This window comes from Tenrec ecaudatus, chromosome 14 (assembly GCF_050624435.1).
Source record: "Tenrec ecaudatus isolate mTenEca1 chromosome 14, mTenEca1.hap1, whole genome shotgun sequence".
Taxonomy (NCBI): Eukaryota; Metazoa; Chordata; class Mammalia; order Afrosoricida; family Tenrecidae; genus Tenrec; species Tenrec ecaudatus.
Genome location: NC_134543.1, coordinates 29,565,391 through 29,583,955, shown reverse-complemented (window position 1 = coordinate 29,583,955; position 18,565 = coordinate 29,565,391).

The following is an 18,565-nucleotide window of genomic DNA, read 5'->3' as shown; positions in this document are numbered from 1 at the left end:
TGATAAATGGCCAGAACTTGAACAGACGTTTCTCTAAAGATGTACGAGGGGCTTCAAAATTCCATTTTTCAAAAAGCGTTTGGACCCGCTTGTATAAAAGGACCATAAGTCCAAGAGAAGATAGTACACTTCTTGAGCCAGTAGAAGAATGCCATTCAATCCTAATGAATGATCACTTTACACCCCACAGGCTGGTTGCTAATAAGCCTTCCTCCAATCCTGATGCCACACTCTTTCTCAGCGAACCCAGCTTCTCTGATGATCTGTTCAGCTTACAGATTGAACCAGTCTGGTGAGAGGATACACGCCTTTCCTGATTTTAAACCATGCAGTATGCCCTTGTTCTGTTCACACCACTGCCACGTGATCCAGGGACAAGTTCCCAAGGAGCACAATGAACCATCCCCGAATTCTCATTCTTCGCAAGGTTATTCACAATGTATCGTGGTGCACCCAATCGAATGCCTTTGCGTAGTCAATTAGTCAATGAAGCACACGTAAACAATTCTTTTTGTATTCTCTGCTTTGAGCCAAGATGCACCTGACATCAGCAGTAATATTTCTTTCATCTTTTCTCCATTTAACAAGATGTCAAACCTGTCTTGTCCGTTGGTCTATGGTGAGGATTTTGATTGTCTTTACACTGAGTTTCAGTTCAGACTGAAGCGACTGTCTTTGGCGTTCACCGGCAAGTGTTTCAACTCCTTTTCAGTAAGCAAAGTTGTGTCATCTGCGTGCCATAGGCTGTTGATAAGCCTTCCTCTAATCCCCTTTATGTTGCCTGTCCAATCCATTAAACCCAAATCCAAACTCACTGCCATTGAGGTAATTCTGACTCACAGAGACCCTATTGGACAGAGTAGAACTGCCCCGGTAGGTTTCCAAGTCTGTAACCATCTAAAAGAGTAGAAAACCTAATTGTCTTCCTTTGAAATCGGTCCATGATTCAGGCCCTTGTCACAACTTCCATGCTGTAACTCTTTTTTTTTCTTTTACATTTTATTAGGGGCTCATACAACTCTTATCACAATCCACACATATACATACATCAATTGTATAAAGCACATCCATACATTCTTTGCCCTAATCACTCTCAAAGCATTTGCTCTCCACTTAAGCCCTCTGCATCAGGTCCTCTTTTTTTCCCCTCCCTCCCTGCTCCCCCCTCCCTCATGAGCCCTTGATAATCCACAGATGGTTATTTTGTCATATCTTGCCCTATCCGGGGTCTCCCTTCCCCACCTTCTCTGCCGTCCATCTCCCAGGGAGGAGGTCACATGTGGATCCTTTTAGTCAGTTCCCCCTTTCCAACCCACTCACCCTCCACTCTCCCAGCCTCTCCCCTCACATCCCTGGTCCTGAAGGTATCTTCCACCCTGGATTCCCTGTGCCTCCAGCTCCCATATGCACCAGTGTACAATCTCTGCCCTATCCAGTCCTGCAAGGTAGAATTCAGATCATGATAGTTGAGGGGAGGAAGCATCCAGGATCTGGGAGGAAAGCTGTGTTCTTCATCGGTACTACATCGCACCCTGACTGACCCGTCTCCTCTCCTAAAACCCTCTGTGAGGGGATCTCCAGTGGTTGACACTTGGGCCTTGGGTCTCCACTCTGCACTTCCCCCTTCATTCACCATGACACACACACACACACACACACACACACACACACACACACACACACACATACATATTCTTTTTTCTGCATGATGCCTTATACCTGGTCCCTTTGGCACCTTGTGATCGCACTGGCTGGTGTGCTTCTTCCATGTGGGCTTTATTGCTTCTGAGCTAGAGGGCCGCTTGTTCACCTTCAAGCCTTTAAGACCCCAGACACTATCTCTTTTGATAGCCGGGCACCATCAGCTTTCTTTGCCACATTTGCTTATGCACCCGTTTGTCTTCGGCAATTGTATCATGGAGGTGTGCAGCCAATGATATGATTTTTTGTTCTTTGATGCCTGATAACTGATCCCTTTGGGACCACACAATCACACAGGCTGGTGTGTTCTTCCATGTGGACTTTGTTGCTTCTGAACTAGATGGCCACTTGTTTATCTTCAAGCCTTTAAGACCCCAGTCACTATCTCTTTTGATAGCCGGGCACCATCAGCTTTGTTCACCACATTTACTTGTTCACCCACTTTGGCTTCAGCAGTTGTGTTGAGAGAGTGAGCATCTTAGAGTGCAAATTTAATAAAAGAAAGTATTCATGCATTGAGGGAGTGCTTGAGTAGAGGCCCAAGGTCCTTGACTCTTACAGGGTCATCTTCATCATGCGCCTGATGTACTGCAGGAGACTCTTCCCGCCTCCATGATTCGACTCCTACCACCTAAAAGCAATTCTCAACACGGCGTGAACGGCTTTCACAGCACAACTCAGACCCCATCTCTTCACTGCTCAAAACCCTGCCATGACTCCCGTCTCAGTTCTGATCAAAATCAAAGCCCCACTTTTGACCTCCAAGGCTCTCTGGGCCACTCCCTCTGGTCCTTCTCTGACCCATCGCTTCCTAACCTCACTCACCACTCACCGGATGCTAGCCACTTCAGGTCTCTTAATTCTCCACGTTCTGGTTTTTGATTTAATATTTTGTATTGTGATTTTAGCTTGACCCATTATTGTATTTATTTGTTGAGCTCAAGGATCACTGAGTGGGGATTTGTGGGGTGGGTTTAGAACTTTAGATCCCTCCCTCTCTCCATCTCCTCTGCTCTCCTTCCTTCAGAAGGTCGTTCGAGCTTTGTTCCAAGGATGACCTATAAAGACCTTGCTGTCATTTGACGCTGACTCACAGTGACACTGTGGGACGAACGAGGATTTCCAAGGTTGTGATCTTGAGAGGCATTGACTGCCACGTCTTCCTCCTGCTGACTGCCTGGTGGGTTTGAACAGTCAACCTTCTGAATAGCAGGTTAGCGTTTAAACACTTGAACACCATCAAAACCAAGCCAATCAAGGCTTCTGCCATGCAGTGGGTTCCGACTCAGAGCATTTGGGGATGGTCCATCTTTCTGGGATTGCCTCATCTTTCCCAAGAGGGGCAGAGGGTGTGAATCAACGGTCTTGTGGTTAGCTGTCCAGAGCCTCTTAAATACATTCAGTGATAAAAGTAACACTCGCTTTTTGATAAAGACACTCCTAAAACAAACATTGAACTGGCTTCACAAATCCTAAACAAACTTAAAGAGCTGTCTTCTTTAAGTTGATAAAACTTATCTACCAGATATCTACCAGAAAGAGCGCAAACGTCACGCGTACCAGTGGAACGTCCGAAGCATTCCCACGGTCGGGCTGCCTTGCTACTCGGTGGCAGGATTGCATGTCTCTATCCTCTTGGGAACTATGCTTGGCCCCGGGGTTTAGGTGAGATGTCAGTGGGCTGAGAGTATGTGAACGAGTCAGAGTGGAAGCTCTACGCCATTTGCCCTGGCCCTTCTTTCTGCAGTGAAACTCCTTCAGGCAGGGAGCCTCCATGCAGCAGCCTCTCTGTGAGTCTCAGCAGTCAGGAACGCCCCTCCCCTCCCCTCCCCTCCGAGGACTTGTGTTGCATCTGAGGTATGAACGAGAGACGGGTCTTGGTTGTGTTAAGCCACGTGTGTGCCCTTTTCTGAGTGGGTAGAAGTGGACCAAGGCGCTCCTACGCTTCAACAATATGCTGGACGTGACAACGAACACAATCAGAAATGTTAAACAAAAGGTTTGCAGGCTTGACACAAACAAGCAACCCCCCTGCTGGAGTCAATTCCAGCTCCTAGCAGCCCTGTTGGTTGTAGGAGAACTGCTTGATACACCTTTCCAGGAGCAGAGAGCCCCATCGTTCTCCCAAGGCACGGCTGGTGGGCTTGAACCACTTATCTGTAGTCAACAGCCCAATACTTAACCCACTGCACCACCAGGGATCAAAACTTGGCATGGAAGAGGCCCCAATTTTTTTTTCTTTTGTGCTGATATCCATCAGGGAAATACAATAACAGTCGTTAGAAAACTGAACAATGTGACTGATCAATATTTATTAGAAATGTAATGATAATTTTAAAATACCATTCATCTGTAAACAAAACTGAAGCACTTAGAAACAAAGTCGTTAGAAATACATAAAACCAAAAGCAATAGAGAGCTTTGAAGGACTCATTTAAATGAGGCAATGCGTCATGTTCAAGAATGAGAACGTTCTAGCATGTGTCAAGCTCAGAGATGCCATCTCTGCCCAAATCAATGAAAACATTTGGTGCCCTCCCAGTCAAATCATCAAAAGAGATCGTGATAGAACTTGGCAGGATACTTGTGAGACGTATGTATTCGTTCATTGTTTCATCGATTCAAAGAGTTGAAGCGGGCAGACTCTGGGTCTAGGAGCAGCGGTCCGGCCTGGCTCAGGATGGGATGCAAACCGAAAGATGAGCTGTTCAAATGCACGCAGACATTCCGTGGGGAAAAGAGCTGTAGTTTGCCTCCTGTAAAGATGACGGCCCAGAACAACAAAGGGCAGTTGTACTCCGTCACGTGGCATCGTGAGTCGAAATCAGCTCAGCGGTACCTAAGGATGACGACAGCACTGCCTCTGGATCTAGCAGGTCCTGGAGACCACGAGGAAATGCCTGTCCTGAGGATGGGGCTTTCATTGCAATGGAGAACGCAGACAATAAACTCACAGACACAGGGTGTCTCATGATGACTTTGTACAGTAACCGCTTGAAAGGGAAAGAGTGGTGACAGTAAGAGCTTTGTCATAAAGCTATATATAGAATGTAAAACAGGCAGCAGCAGCGGTGCGGGGCTGAGAACATAGGAACAGGAAAAGAACAGAGTCCACACCGAAGCCCAGGCACCTAACCGGATGCAGGACAACGGGGGCAAGGATGGATTATTCGTGAGAGGTGTTGGAACAATTCACTTAGCATTTTGAATTGATTGATCCTTACCTTGTACCACATACAAATAGAAATCCAGACTGAAAACCCTAAGTTGGAAACAGAAATATGAACCTCAAATTTTTAGAAGAAAGTGCCAAAGAATATGAAGTGTAGGTAGAATGTGCCTTGGGGAAGTGTAAATTAGTACATTTTGGAGAACAAGTTTTCTAAAAATTATGTGATGATATATATAATCTGTGACCTATCAATTCCACTTCGAGGGATTTAGTCTGGCATAGCACGTTCCCAAGCACATAGGGATATAAGTGGATACCCAGTGTGTCATTTCATGCAATATGAAACTATTTGACAAATTCCAAATGTTATCACTATGGAGATGAATTAATAGGATGTGTTATATTTATACATTGAATTTTTGTTATGCAGCAAGCACTCAATGAGAATGAAGCAGAATGAAATCTATATGTCTCCACAGGCATAGATCCCAAACCCTTGTTGTTGAGAAAGCAGAACCATTCCCAAATGGTGATTATAATAAAATGTCATGTATGCTTTTAAACACACACACACACACACACACACACACACACATACACACGCACATACATAAAACAACACTCTATATGTTCTATGAATATAGGTAATGGAGGCATTTATTCAACCACTGTGAGCCTGGCATGATCTTAACCTCGGAACATCTCGTTAGGTGCCATTGAGAAGGTTCTGACTCAGAGTGAAACACTGCCCAGTCCTGCGCCGTCCTGACCATTGTCAGGCTTCCTCAAGCCTGAGCCCATGGATGCAGCCACTGAGCCAGTCCCTCTTGCTGGGAGTCTTCCTCTTTCCTGCCCCCTATCTACCAAGCAGAGACTGGTCTCTCCTGACCAGCATGTCCAAAGCGCACGAGACAAAAAGCCTCACCATCCTTGTCTCGGAGGAGCATTCTGGCTGCTCTCCTGAGACAGATTTGTTTGCCCCTCTGGCAGCCAGGGCACCGACAGTACTTACTCACATGCATCTGAGGTGCTGAAAATAGCTGGGCTTCTGCGTTTACCATAGCCTTGCTTTGCAACACTTTAAAGAGGTCTTGTGCACCGTGGGCATCGAGCAAGGGGGTTGTGGTGGTCCTGAAGTGGAGGTCAGGCCAGCGGAAGCCGGCCACCTCCTAAGTGCGGACCACCATTAACAAGAATGCCGGGCCACGCTCAGCAGCATCTGGCACATGATGGGCACGAACAAATACGGCCCCGACCTTCGCATGGCTGCCATCCGCAGAGCCAGCGCCACCCTGCGCAGCCAGAGCCTGTGATGGAGAAGAGGAAGTGAACTCACCCACCAAGAGCGCCTGTGCACCCCTCGCCCAGAGCAATAAAGAGAACTGCCCTCCCAACAAACAAACAAACAACGAGGTCTTGTGCAGCACATTTGCCCGATGCAATTCATTGTTTGATATTTGGTATGTTTAATCGAATAGTCATTAAACAGCGAGGAGTCACCAAGGTTATAAAGCATGATCAGAAAGGCGAGGCCCATCGGAGAGAGCAGAGTTGGGTGCATTGATTCCAGGGAAGGCTGAACGAGATTGCTTCCCACCTGCAAGGGGGCGGGGAAAGAAAGGGGCATTGAAATGACCAGAGAAGACTTCTGTCTGGAATGTTGACGGCACTCAGTATTTGCCTCTCGGTCTCCCTCCCCATCATTGGATTTAACTTACCAGGAGTGCCCAGGATGTGCAGTGTGCCTTTTCTATGCTTGCTCCGTTTTCCCTTTAATGCCTTCTACAGAACTAGGTCCTTTCCATGTTTGGGGAGCTTTCCCTGTTTTTCGAAGGATTCTTGACCTTTGGATCTTGGTGTTGATGGTTTTGAGTCTTTTCCATTCTGGTTTGATTTGGTGCATTTTGGGCCAGAGTATCCCGAGTAGATTTCTTCCCTGGAACTTTTGCTTCAGTTTCATCATCAACATCGTCATCACCATCAACAGCAAGTTTTACTTTTTTTCTGTGGCACCTTGTTACTGCCTGTAGGACGGACCACTTTCCCGATGTACTTAAAAGTTCCACACCCTCCTCCTCTTCATCATCTGACGCTGCATCTTCCTCCACAGCTACTAATTGCAGTCCACGAATATGCCCCGAACCGCCCTTCACCAGTAAGACCTCTGGTGGTGTTCTTTCAAAGCCCCCAAGGGAGGCCGTTGGCTGGACAGACATTTTCAAAGTTGCCAGTGTTGCTTTAGTGGGACCACCTTCATACGTCCTTGCTTCTGCTTCAACAACGTGCAGCCCGTCCTTTGCACAGCACGTAACGGACCCTTCTCCAGGGTAACTGGTGCTCATTTTCATAATTATCCACCTAAAGTGGCCAGCTTTGTCGGCCTTTGGTTCACAACCGAAAAGAGAGTTTTGGGGCCTCAGGGGACGCGTGTCCACACCCACTGAATTGTCCATGGAGTGGTGGCACGCACTTCAGGGAGAGAAACTGAAAACGGAGGAAAACCGTGGCTGCGCAGGGAGGAATCCCCCAGGGTTGCTTGGCTTCTGAACGCTGCTTCCAGGAGCCTTCATTGTGGATTCAAGCAAAATGAAATCCTTAACACAGTCTAGCTCTTATCTGTTTATCATGGTGCTTTTGGTTGGTCCAGTGGGGAGGTTTTTGGTTTTCTTGACACTGAGTTGTCATCCACACCAAAGGCTGCAGTCCTTGATCTTCAACAGCAGGTGCTGAGTCCTCCTCACTTTTTAGCAAGCTAGTTTGTCATCTGCATATCGCGGGTTGTTCACAAGCCTTCCTCCCATCCTGATGCCACATTCTTCTTCACAGAGGGCAGCTCCCCAAATTATTTGCTCAGCATCCAGACTGAATAAGCCTGGTGAAAGGTACAACCCTGACGCACATCTGTCCTGGTTCAACCCGACACTGCTCCCTTGTTCCGTTCAAAGGCCTGCCTCTTCATCAGGTTCCACCTGAGCACAATGAAGTGCCCTGGAATTCTCATTCTCCCCAAGGGAATCCGGAGTTTGTTATGATCCACGCAGTCAAACTCCTTCCCAGAGCCAACAAAACACAAGCAACTGTCTTTCTAGTGTTTACTTGTAAAAAGCCACGTCGTTGTTGTCATTAACTGTTACTTTGTAGATGGTAAAACAGAGGGCAGAGAGGTTACATGACTTGCTTCAGATCACAGAGTGAGTGAGTGGTAGTATTAGGAGTCAAACTCTCCCAGTTTGTCCAGAAGGCAAGTTCCGGACCACCAGACGGGTCACATCAAGCTCCTAACTGTGTATTTCTGCAGTGTTGACATGAGGCTCTGGAGTTGGAGGGAAGGCAGGCCACCTTCAGACATCTGTAATGTATCTTTTTCAACAATAAAGTATATGAATCTATTACTGTGATGCTGAAATTAATGTTACAAAGTATAAAAGAAGTGTTGAACCTAGGAGAGTATTTTCTCACGGGGATCCTGATTTCTGCTACAAGGAAATCATTAGCGCTACATATGGACCAGACCCCAACCAGGTGGGGAGATGTGGCTGGGAGGCTTTCCTGAGGAAGTGCCTTTAAGTAGGATAAGCAGGATAGGAATAGTGAGTTAGTCAGTAAGGTTAAGGGACTGGTTCAGAAAGAGGGGGGAGGGATTTCTGAGTAAAGAAAATGGCATGAGCAAAAGCCCCGAAAATAAAAACTGCACTCCCATTGAGTTGATGTCGACTCAGAGCGACCCTGGTTTTGAACCACTAACCTTGGGGATCCCAGCCCAACAGGCAACCACTAGGTCTCCTGGGCTCCAAAGGCACTGAGGGGTATGGCAATCGTAGGAGATGACAAGAAGACAAGCATACCGGGGATCAGAGAACGGAGGTGCATGGCAGGCGATGGGGCTGGAGAGGCGGGCAGACGGGAGCCCTCAGGAGTCCTCCAAGACGGCGAAAGAACTGAGAGCTCTATGTTCAGAGCAGCAGATTCTACCGAGGGAACTGACGCTGGAACACGCTGGTGACACCACAGGAGTCCCTGACATCCCTTTAGCAAGGACTCTGTTAGAGCAGTGAGCGGGACGGCCAAGAAGGAGACCACACGTGTAAACGACTCTTTAAAAAGACGTGGCTCTGAAGCAGAAGACGGGCACAGGGAGGCTCTGGAGGGGGAGCTGTAACAGGTGACAGTTACAACAGGTGTAACAGGTGTAACAGGCGAGTGGATCTGGTGTCTGTGGTTCTTGTTTTCAGGACAGGAGAGGTTTCTGCACCCGGAGACATAGTCATAGGGGTGCTCCGCACACCGTCCATTAGTATAACAGCCACCAAAAAGACAGAACCGAAGTATCTAAAAAGAGATCGATTAGCCATAGGATGGGCTCTCGAATGATGCCACCCAACCCAGGACTTAGGAAACCATGTTGCAGAAGAACAGTTGGAGTCGTGGGAATCTGCGGACTTGGTCTCCGGTGGAACAAGCAGGTCACAAAATAAAAGGGCTTTCTCCCTTCCCTCTCTTCCTCATCCTCATGCCGGGGGTGGTGTTGATGGGCCTCTTGACATCACACAACATACTGAACACCATGCCCAAGAACGTGATCAGCGTTATTAAAGAAGTGCGGGTCTTGTCGGTACTCATGTGGGGGGCCACCACAGCCTGCGATGGAGTCAGCCGGGACATGTGGGGAAGGCAGAGGGATACAAAAGAAAGAGACAAGTGGGAGGGGTGTGTGGTGGTTAGCTTTCATGTCAGCTTGTACCCGAAGGAGAGTGTAGGGTGGACCTGTCAGGTCACAGTCCAAGGATGTCTCCCTGGGGGCATGGCCGATCTCTCCCTCTTGCCCCTCGCCTGCCTGTTGGCTTAGATTCTGTGTCTGTGTTCAGAGGCAGCCCCAGGTGGGTCAGAGGCCCTGGGAGCTGTCACACCCTGCCATGTTCCCACTAGCCTTGAATCCAAGAGACTCTGCTTGCTCCCCACCACCCCCCTGCCTGTGATTCTCCCAGCTTCCTACTTCACCTTTCTGTTTCGTCAGCCTGCAGCTCCGTGAGCTATGGACTTGAGTTGGACTGGGGTGGGACTCCTTCTTGATGGTTTTCTACCTCTAGTCAACCCAGCCTAACACAGGCCATCTGGGCCCAGCCCAGGCCAGCTCTGGGCTAAAAGGAGGAGGAAAATGTATTAATCCGTTTCTGAACTTGGGGAGACTTTACAGTTTATTAGTAAGTCAAGTAAACACTTGACAGCGCAACAAAAGGTTGTCAGTTCAAGCCAACCAGCTCCTCTGCAGGAAAAAGATGTGCTTTGCTTCCATCCAGATTCCAAAATCCCAGATTAAGCCCACGGCCATCACACTGATTCTGATTCACCATGACCGCCTCAGAGTTTCCAACCTTCTTTCCTGAAGCAGACAGCCTCGCCTTTCTCCCGAGGAGCGGCTAGTGGGTTTGAACTGCTGTCTGTGAGGTTGGTTGCCTAACAAGTAACAGTTATACAGTGCCACCAATCTTGTTAACCTCCCGGGGCAGTTGCACTTCCGTGCTGGGCTGTACGGGGCATCACAGTGGACTTGGTTTTGGTCTGGGTGGTAAACTGAAAGAAAAGTTTTTTGGAAGCGGGGGGCGGGGGTGGTGGTGTCTCAGGTGGCACTAAGGAGCTCTGGTAGCGCTGTGGAACAAGCATTGGACCGCTAGCCATGGATCGGGGGTTCAAACCCCCCAGGCAGCCTGAGGGAGAAAGAGGAGGCCATTTGCTCCTTTAAAGTTTACAAAGCCTCAGAAACCCTCTATGGGTCACTATGAGTCAGAGTGGATTCAATGGCAGTGGGCATTTGGGGTCACAGGAAGATGTAACTGCTCAATGAGGTCGACGCCTTCACCCCATACCCGTGAATGTGCTCTTGTTTGGAAATCGATTTGCTTTTGCTATGTCACCACGAGAGGTCTACGGGGCCGGTGGTCCTCCCCCTCCCCCTCCCTCAGTAGTGCCTTATACAAATGGCAGACCAGACACAGAGACAGACGCAAGGGACAGACACCTGCATCTACACGCCCAAGGGCAGCCTGGATGGCGGGGATTACCATTTCTCCTCTAAAAGCCGCTCACTCGGCAGGATTTGGTTGTGGCGGCACTAGCAAAGTGAGAAGCACACGGCCGCATTTGTTGCGGGTGTAAACAAGGTCTGCCGCTTCAGAAGACACAGTCTCGGGGTTTGGGGAAGCGCGGGGTTCAGAGGCTGGTGGACTTTCAGAGTGCTGGAGGACGGGAGCAGCAGCCGAGCGATCAGCGATGCATGGCACTGGGTAAACGTGCTGCGCCAGGCCTCTGTACAGGGTGGAAACGTGAGGCAGTCATTCTGAGGACGAAATGTGCCCGCCCGACCCAAACCAGGGGGTTTCCAGTCACCGCCGATGCCCATGCCAGGAGAGCCCGAACAAGGAGGACAGGAGAAGAATCAGGGCATTTGAACTATGGAGCCAGAGAAGAATCCTGAAAGTGCCGTGGACTGCCGGAAGGACAAGCCGACCCTTCTCGGAAGAAGTGTGGCCGGAATGTTCTTCAGAGGGAAGGATGGCAAGCCTTTATTTCACGTCCTGGGGACAATCTGTCAGGAGGGACGTCACGTCCTGACAATCTGTCTGGAGGGCAGCCAAGGAGAGGAGCCTGGGCAAGCTGGAGGGACGCAGTGGCTGTGACCGTGGGCTGGAACATTAGAAGCGCCGTGAGGAGGGTGCAGGACCGGGCAGTGCCATGCTGTGCTGTACACAGCCTCGCTGTGAGTCAGGACCCCCGGACAGGCCACCTAACAGCAGCAAGGCGGAGTTGCTCTTTGTCCAGAGAAGCGTGGACAATGCGGAGAGGGTGTTGTGGAGGGATTCTTTTCAGAAGCAGAGGGACTATGATTGATTGAGTGGCATTCAGGGGAATAGTTATTGAAATAAGTGGCCATTGATCAATTACCAAACCCAACCCACTGGCACGGAGTCAATCCCAACTCAGAGCGACCTTTTCTACAGTCCCAAGCCTGTACATCGCTATGGGAGCAGATAGCCTCATCTTCCTCCCTTGAAGCGGCTGGTGGTTTTGAACTGCCCACCTTGCAAGTAGCTGTCCGACACCTATTTCCAAGTGCCTTCAGTTTTGGAAACACACCGAAGGAGGAAAATGGGTTTTGAGGGTGACTTGTTACGACCCCCCCCCCCAAGACAGGCAGAGAGCCAGACGTCTGCCCAGATGAGGGGTCTTGGTGCAACAGCTGCAAGAGTGGCTCCGCTTCCTGCTGGGGCTAATCTTATTTGTGCAGAAGAATCCCAGAGGCGCTCAGAGCCTCCTGGGTTTGGGTGTGGGATTTGGAGCCTCGCCTCACCATGTCTGCTGAGACGTTCCATTTCTGGTTGGTCCTGGGGGAGCAGCCCCAGGACGCACCCCTCAGGTTCTGACCTCCAGACCCGCCCTCTGGCATCCTGACGTCCGCAGCACCATAGTCCTGGCCCTGATGCCTCCTGGGTCCCCATGTGGATCATGGATCGGAGCCTGTGGGGCCTCCTCTCGGACCTCTGCGTCTCTCCCTCCTCTGGGCCGGCAGCAGCCTTCAGCTGCCGGCCTCTGACACCACAAAGCTGCAGCTGGAAATTCCTCCGGCAGACGTCCTTCCCACTTGTCTGTCAAGTGAGAAGACCTCAGAGGCTTCAGGGAGAGGATGGTGAAGGGGAGGATGATGAAGGGGAGGATGATGAAGGAGAGGATGATGAAGGAGAGGATGATGAAGGGAGAACGCGCTAGAGGCAGGGAGGTTATCCCTAGGCCTGGCGGTCACATGTCTGTAAACAATGAGTGCTGTCAGTCGGGGCTGTGTGAGCACAAAGGCCCCGTGACTGTGCTGCCCACAGGGTCCCTGACGGGTGGCCTCGGCCCATGTGTTGCAGGGAAGGAGACGACACAGAGCAGAAGGAAAGGTGCTCTCCAATTTGAGTCTGAGGGAACTTGCCGGGAAGCTGATTCTCCACGAGAGGCCAGTGTGGGGGCAGGACCCTCTCCCCGTTACTCAAGGCTGCAGGGGAGGGGGCCCAGCTCTGGGAGGAAGCCACCCACCTCCTCCCAGCCTGGTGGTTTCCATGGTTACCCAAGTTACCCCCCCAGGGACCAGGAACACACCATCTTTCTAGCCTGGGGCCTCCTGGCCTCCGAGGCGGGGGGGGGGGGGGGGATGTGGGGGGGGCACAGAAGGTTAGCAGGGGTTGGGCCCTCCCGTGCCTCTGTCACAGCCAATGTCCAGGGGAGGGTGCGCACCCCCACACCCCTCAGGAAAGCAAAGGCTCAGACTTCTCTAGAAAAACAGCTGCTGGTCTCTGGTGCTGACAGACGGCCATCTTTCCACACCAAGGCTCCGTCCGTCCTGTCACCGCCCTGTCTGGAGCCTTGATTTCCCACCAGAGCTTGTAACGAGGCCTATTCTGTTGACCCACCCAACCCACCTCACAGATGGCCTGGCCTGCTCTCAGCTGGGAGCGGACAGCGTCCTCCTCCCTCCACCTCGCCTCCTTTCCCATCCTGAGCAGATGACGGACAGACGAGTGAGGGATGGGGAGCGCAGACTTTGGGGTTGGATCTGGATTCAATTCTGCTTCAGCCACTTCACTGAAATGGTAAAATTCTGCTCACTTGCATTGCATGGCTTTGGCTAAGCCTGGATCTCAGTTTTTTCCTTTGTAAATGCAGGCGGTGGAAAGAGAGATGATTTGTAAGCTTTCATCCAAAGCTTAGTTTCGCGAGCATGTCGCTGCCCCACGTGCAGATGTCAGTGTCTCCCATCTCTCTCGAGCAGCATGTGGGGCCAGGCTCCCCTCAGCCCTCCTCCACTCCAAGGACCTTCCACACCAGCCAAGCGGATGCATTGTCCCTGCACAACTAAGGGTTTTCCTACCTCAGGTCTTTGTTCAGAAGCGTTGGTGGTGCTGTGGGTGGGCCATGGGGCTGCTGCCGACGGCCAGGCTGGTTGTTCAACACCCCCCCCCCCAGCCTCTCCATGGGAGAGAGAGGTTAGCTGCTCCCATTAGGAGTTACAGTCCTAATGGAGAGAAGGCCGTAGGGTGCCTAGTGGGGCTTAATCAAGGGCAATGTGGCAGCGAGGAATTACTAAACTTGAATGAAGGCTGAACATGATGGTGGGATAAGAGGAAAGTAAAAGGAAATAGAGGAAAGAACCAGGAGGCAAAGGCCATTTATAGAGGTCTAATTACAGGCTTGTACATATGTAAATATATACATAACGAGAGGGGAATAGAAGTATGTACTCATCCCCATATGTTAAGAATTAAGGTTGCCGATGGACATTGGGCCTTGACTCAAGTACTCCCTTAACACAAGAACACTTAGTTCTAACAATCCAGTATTCTGTGATGCTCACCTTCCCGGCACAATCGCTGAAGACGAAATGGGTGCCTAAGTAAATGTGGTGGACAAATTGATGGTGACCAGCTATCAAAAGATATAGCATCAAAAAAAGAAAGAAAGAAATATATAGCATCTGGGATCTTAAAGGCTTGAAGATAAACAAATGGCCATTTAGCTCAGAAGCAACAAAGCCCACATGGAAGAAGCACACCAGCCTGTGTGATCGTGAGGTGTCGATGAGATCAGGAATCGGGCATCTAAAACCCAGAACAAAATCATACCCAACGTGAATTGGGGGGGTGGGGGTTGGCATGGAGTGGAGACCCAATGCCCATCTGTAGACAATTGGACATTCTCTTACAGAGGGGTCACAGGGAAGAGATGAGCCAGTCAGGGTGCAGTATAGCACCAATGAAACACACAACTTCCTCTAGTTCTTTAATGTTTTCTTCCCCCAACTATCATGACCTCAATTCTTCCTTACAAATCGGATTAGACCAGAGCATGCACACTGCTACAGATAAGAGCCCGCAACACAGGGAATCCAGGATAGATAAACCCCTCAGGGCCAACCATGAGAGTAGAGATGCCAGGAGGATTAAGGGAGGGTGGAGGCAGAAAGGAACCGATCACAAGGATCAATCTATAACCCCCTCTCAGGGAACAAACAACAGAAAAGTGAGTGACGGGTGATGGAGGACTATGTAAGATATGAAAATAATAATCTAACTTTTCAAGGGTTCATGAGGGAGGGTGGCTGGGGGAGGGAGGGGGAAGAAATGGAGAGCTGACACCAAGGGCTCAAGTAGGAAGAGACTGCTTCGAGCAGGATGATGGCAACACATGCACAAATGTGCTTGACATGATGGATAGATGGGTGGGTTGTGATAAGAGCTGTATGAACCCCCAATAAAATTATTTAAAATTTAAAAATAAGTCTGGGAAACCCGATAGAGGCTTGCTGGGAGTTGAGATGGACTTGATCAATCGCTGTGGGTTGGGTTTGGGCTCTATTCACGGGCTGCCTCCTGCCAGCATGTCTTCCCCGGACTGTTCCTCACATGTCACCAGCGGGGCAGAACGCATCTTGGTTGTCCCCAGGTGAGTCACCTCCCCTTCCTCAGAGTCCTCAGATAACTTGCATAGACTTAAAACACACATTCTCCCAACCTTCTACGACAGTGACCGGTGTGTATCTGATGCCTTTGCTTCTGCGTGAGTTCCTGCGGGTCAGAGACCAGATTTTATTAACCTCCGTGTAGCCCTCATGGATTTAGGGGCCCAAGTCCCTGCCTGGTGTCTCACTGAGTGAGCAGTAGAACCTCAGCACGAGGGAAGCATAACAGCATATTCCCAAAGCCTCGTCGTCCACACGCCCCAGATTCTTCATCTGATCAGAGGCCCACGGCAAAACCCCACACTCTGGTCAGGTTCCAGCACAGCAAGGGGGAAGGGCACTGTGGCGGCCACGGTGTCTGTCCATCCATCTTTGCAGGTCTTCCTCTTCTTCACTGAAGTGGCATTTACACCTCCAGGCATATGCCTTCCACTCTTCATGTGGTGGCCAGGGTGATCTTTCCAAAAGGTACCCAAGGTCACCTCACTCTTCAGCCTGGCTGGTTTCCCTCACATCGTCATCAAATCCAAACTCCTTAGCATGGCTGCAGCGACCTTCACAATCTGGCCCCTCTAGTCCTCGATTTCCGACGGTCTTAGGAACCCAGACACTGCTGCTCTATCCTCTCAGGCGGTCCACCCACATGCAGACACGCCCACCTGTGAGACATGCCCACCTGTGTACCCATGCTACACCATGCTTCAAGACAAAATCTCATTGATTTGTCATTAGAAATAAATATTTCACAATGCATAATTACATGTTGTTTTTGTGATGAATCACCATGCTTCAATGATGTTCAATTTGTAACAATGTGAATGCATCCTGCTGATCATATATTTACACGATGATTCATACCAGTGATGAAGTAGGAATGAAAATAATGTGATGGGTGGGGGTCCCCACCACATGAGGAACTGTCTGAAAGGGTGGCGGCCTGAGGAAGGGTGAGAACCACTGCTCTCTGGGACCTTCTGCTCAGAGCACTCTCACCTTGGTCTTCACAGGGCTGGCTCCTTCTTGTCTTTCCTGTATGACCTTGAGGTCTAGAATACCTGACTCCCAAACACTGTTCCCGTGACCTCCCCTGGCGTTCGTCTCTGTTCTGGTTACCGGTCCCTGCACAACCACCCGTTCTAGCTCAGGATTCCGAGGGTCGGGAAACCAGTGGCCACAGCTTGTCTTTGCTGTGGAATGTCTGGGGCCTCCGCTGAGACAGCTCTTAGGGATGGAGGCTGGAGCAACAGGGGGCTGGCTGGGCATCTCTCACATCTCGATATGGCTGGAGTGGGCATCCTTCCAGCATGGCGGCCTCAGGTAGTTGGACTTCTTATCTGGCCACTCAGGTTCCAAGAGACCAAGAAGAAGCTGCCGGTCCTCTTGGGATCATTGTAAAGTCCCTTCTTCTACACCAGCAGTTCTCAACTTGTGGGTTGAGACCCCTTTGGGGGATCAAACAACCCTTTCACAGGGGTCACCCGATTTATCACACTAGCAAATTGACAGTGATGAAGTAGCAAACGAAAATAATTTTATGCTTGGGCGTCAGTACCACATGAGGAACTGTATTAAAGGGTCGTGGCATTAGGAAGGTTGACACCCACTGTTCTATACCCTATGGATGAAGTCAGCCCCAGCCCCAGGTTAGCTCAGGTCCCAAGGAGACGGAAGCAGCCTTCGAGCACAGAAGGAGGGTTAAGGATGTCAAGATCATTTGTGATATGCCCAAACCCCCATCTGGCTTTGTTTAGTATTCATTTGTGTGCTTATCTATGTACTTTGCTTACTGAACAAACTGTCAGGTGCCAAGAGTCTTATTTCCTCCCGTTATTGTTTCCAGGTGAGCTACGTAGGTTCGCTTCGCCCCTAAATGGCATTTTGGACTTGCCACCCTTCCCACCCGGGCATGGCCTGGGTTTGGGCGAGGGAAATGGGAAGAGGCATGGCATTCCATGCCCCTCTTCCCTCTCCCCAACCCTTCTTTTCTGTCCCACAAGATGGGGAAGCAAAGACTGAGGGGACAGTTCTCAGCGGCGGGCACTGCTTGTCTGGTGGTGAATGTGTTAGAGTGGCAGGCATCCAGAGGCCAGCTCTCTGGCCAGGGGCGCCATGGGATCATTCCCTTCTGGGGAAATCCTCTCCAGCTCTGAACCCGCCTCTTACCTCTTCCCCCACACCTATTGCATAGAGCCCTCGGGGTCTCCGCACCTGCAGGCCGTTCCCTTGGTGGGGTCTGAGGGAGCCGGTTCATGGCCATTCACCTTCTGCCTTGGCTGCCTGACCCAGGAGGAACTCTGGCTAGATATCCCCAGGTGTCCCCTGACTTTCTGCCACTCTAAAGAATTCTCTACATCCAGCTCCCCACAGCTCCTCTGAAGAGCAGAGCCAGTGCTGGGGAGAGGGGCAGAATGGGGCCAACCTCTAGGACTCCATCCATCGTCCCCTTCTCTTGCCCTTGCTCCTTCCTGGTCTTCTGTGGGTGCGTGGGGGGGTGTCTAGGAGGGGGTCACCGGTGGAGGTTACTAGCTTCAGCTACCTCTAACAAAGTCCCTTGCTGAAGGTGGTTTTTCTTTTCCCTTCCCATGTGGGCCGCTCCAGACCCCTTTCTCCTGATCTCTGGGTCATCACCGCTTCAAGCAGGAGAAAGGACCCTCCCAGGAAGGCGTGGTGGTGCTCCCTCCTCCCTCCACGCAAGCTCCCTGAGGGCAAGGTCCTTGTGTTCCATTCACGCAGGGACCTCAGGCCTCAGAGCAGTGTCTGGACCAGGAGGCCGGCCCACAGCCACCCATAAATGGTGAGCAAACGGAAAGGGTCCTTTGGAGCCTAAATGACCATTCGAATGGGTTGTGGATGGGGCAGCTGGGCCTGCCAGCCACTCCTTACTTGTTCCTGCTGGGAGGCCCCCCCAGCCCTGGGTTCAGTTTTGGTTTCTGGCCTCCCAGAGCACCCCCGGTGGGTCAAGCTCTCTGCAGTGGCTACTTGCCTGGGTGGGGAGAAAGGGCCGACCTCCATCTGGGCCACCATGTGGCGCTGAGAGTCTTAGAGATGCTATTGGGGGCTGGACTAGGGTCCCCAGGGATGAGCCAGAGGCCTAGCCAAAGGGTGGGAGTGCTCTTCCCAGCTCTCAGTCGGCCAGAGGCCATCGCTCCCAGTTCACAACAGCTGTAGCCAGAGAGCAGAGAAGGGAGAGCAAAAGTGCATTT